We start from the raw sequence: 3,012 nt of genomic DNA, 5'->3' as shown, positions 1-3,012 counted from the left end.
AAAACAAAACAAAAAAAAACTTGAAACTGTAAAAACAAAAACATTCCCTAACCTGAAGGAAAGAGGTAGGAGAAAAGAATACATGTCAAGATCAACCTCAGAAACTTCCACCCTTTATGCAAAGTACCCAGTAAAGTTCACCTCAAATTGGCTCAGTAAGCCCCGTTTACATTTTATTTGAACCATGCAGTGTAAAAAAATAACATGTGCCTTCCTCTTTTCGATATGAGGTCAAACTATCAAGGGTTAGCTCTATTTGGACATGAGAAATAATTCCTCTCAAAAATTAATGAAATAGTAAAAAAAAAAAAAAACTTGTAAAGCTTCTACAAATCCTGGTTCAAGTGAGGATTCAAGAGTCACAATGTACTATTAATGTGACCCAATTTATGCCCACAGTTTGTGAATATCCCTGGTAGTATTTATGCGCTGAAATATATTTTTCCTCACATTTGTTTGGCTTTAGAATACATAAACATCAAAATTCTAACAATTGTTTCTAAACACTTTAAAGTTGCATGACATTTTTGAGCTGACAAAAACAAGACTGTCTCCTCAGAAATACATACATTTGCGTTTCTATGCAAAATTTCATAACATTTCAAGGGACGAAAAGTCCTCTTACATTTCTTCTATAAAGCCCTTGGGCTTTGATGTGATTTGGCTGTGTCCTCACCCAAATCTCATCTTAAATTGTAGCTCCCACAATTTCCACGTGTCATTGGAGGAACCTCGTGGGAGGTAATTGAATCACAGGAACAGGTCTTTCCCATGCTGTTCTTGTGATACTGAGTAAGTCTCATGAGATCTGATGGTTTTAAAAATGGGAGTTTCCTGGCACAAGCTCTCTTCTCTTGTCTGCTACCATGTGAGACGTCCTTTTCACCTTCCATCATGATTGTGAGGCCTCCCCAGCCACGTGGAACTATAAATCCAATAAACCTCTTTCTTTTGTAAATTGCCCATTCTTGGGTGTGTCTTTATCAGCAGTGTGAAAATGGATTAACACAGTAAACTGGCACCAGTAGAGTGGGGCACTGCTGAAAAGGTATCTGAAAATGTGGAAGCAGCTTTGGAACTGGGCAACAGACAGAGGTTAGAAAATGTGGGAAAGTTTGGAACTTTGTGGAGACTTATTGAATGCTTTGGCCAAAAGGCTAAAAGTGATATGGACAGTGAAATCCAGGTTGAGGTGGTCTCAGATGGAGATGAGGAAATTGTTGGAAACTGGAGTAAGAGTGACTCTTGCTATATTTTAGCAAAGAGACTGGCTGAATTTTGCCCCTGCCCTAGAGGTTTATGGAACTTTGAACTTGAGAGAGATGTTTTAGGGTATCTGGCAGAAGAAATTTCTAAGCAGCAAAACAGTGAAGAGGTGAGTTGGGTACTGTTAAAGACATTCCATTTTAAAAGGGAAACAGCATAAAAGTTCAGAAAATTTACATCCCGACAACGTGCTAGAAAAGAAAATCCCATTTTCTGAGGAAAAATTCTAACCAGCTGTAGAAATTTGCATAAGTAATGAGGAGCCAAATGTTAATCACCAAGACAATGGGGAAAGTGTCTCCAGGGCATGTTAGAGACCTTTGCAGCAGCCCCTCTCATCACAGGCCTGAAGATTTAGGGATGTATTCCTAAACTAATTAGGACTAATACAGGCTTCATGGACTCAGCCAAAGAGCCAGAAGGTGAAAGGCACTGCTAATCCAAGTTACTGCCTACATGTATCTCAAGGACCCCTCATCTTTAAACTCCATTCATGGTTATTGAATTTTGCTATTTGGGTCTAAGACTGGTGACTCTCAACCAGTGTAAGGTCTATAACTCTGATATTATCAGTTTAGTTTTCTAACATATCTTCAAAACATAGGCTAGGGAATGTATACACATATACATTTTTAACTAAAGTGCATTAAAATCACTTTCGATGATTTTGTGAGGCCATTTATGATAAAGATACTTTACTCATAGCAGAAACTGGGTGGGAATTATAATGAGGAAGTTGCAGGGCTGCATCTGGGAATCCCAAGCAATGCCTTCCCCCGGGGAAATTTTTGCTTAGCTGGGGTGAGTCCTCAGGCTTCTCCATGGGCTGACACAGTGTCCACCAGGCTGTCACCTCCCTTGCTTTACTTCCACACTCACAAAGCAACCTCTTAGGTTATAAGAAATTGGTAATTTGTTGTTCTGGGTAATTTGAGAAACTAGAAATAAGCTATATTGGAATAGGGACTTAAAGCATTTTGGCTACGGTGCTAGGAATAGCCTCTCCTGTAAATAATTCCATTGCTGGTCTGGCTCCTATGTTAAGATAACCTGATTGTCTTTGGGTGTCATTTTAAAAGTTCATTTGCTGCCTGTTATCTTGTTGGGGCATACTTGAAGGCTGCCAACCACGAGACGCCTTCTCACCAGAAGGCGTCTATACCACCCTCTGCTTGGTCACACTACCGCCTTGTCTTCCATTTTAAACCTGAACTTAGTTGGGTGTCTGAGTGAGTCTGCATCTGAGAATGTTCTATTCACAAAGGAGTTGTTATTATTCATTCATTCCCATTTCCCTTATTCAAATGACAAAGTTTTTTAGTTTCCAGAGTGAGGCTTTATACTTCACCTCTACCTAACAATCTCACAAATTACCATCTGTTAGATATTGCTCACTTTCTACAACTTTGTGCTCTTGCAGACATTGAGGTCCTAATATGAGAATTCTTCCTTATTGTCTGGAATCTATATCTCATGAACTGAAGGCATAAATTGGGCCACATTAACAGTACTTTCTAGGCTGGGAGAGTGGCTCATGCTGTAATCCCAGTACCCTGGGAGGCCGAGGCAGGTGGATCACCTGAGTTCAGGCGTTCAAGACCAGCCTGACCAATATGGTGATACCCTGTCTCTACTAAAAATACAAAAATTAGCTGGGCATGGTGGCATGTGCCTGTAGTCCTAGCTACTCAGGAGGCTGAGACAGGAGAATCACTTGAACCCAGGAGGCAGAGGTTGCAGTGAGCT

At 40.3% G+C, this 3,012-nt stretch overlaps 1 protein-coding gene and 1 pseudogene across 1 annotated transcript in view; one reads left to right on the top strand and one right to left on the bottom strand.

Moving 5' to 3' along the window:
- LOC108290323 overlaps positions 1-3,012 on the top strand; it is a 17,667-nt pseudogene that overhangs the window by 1,855 nt on the left and 12,800 nt on the right.
- LIPM (lipase family member M) overlaps positions 1-3,012 on the bottom strand; it is a 33,068-nt gene that overhangs the window by 21,435 nt on the left and 8,621 nt on the right. The window lies entirely within an intron of this gene.

Source organism: Cebus imitator, unplaced genomic scaffold, assembly GCF_001604975.1.
Source record: "Cebus imitator isolate Cc_AM_T3 unplaced genomic scaffold, Cebus_imitator-1.0 Scaffold431, whole genome shotgun sequence".
NCBI lineage: Eukaryota > Metazoa > Chordata > Mammalia > Primates > Cebidae > Cebus > Cebus imitator.
Note: the sequence above shows the minus strand (reverse complement) of the source record. Positions and strands in the feature narration are given on the sequence as shown.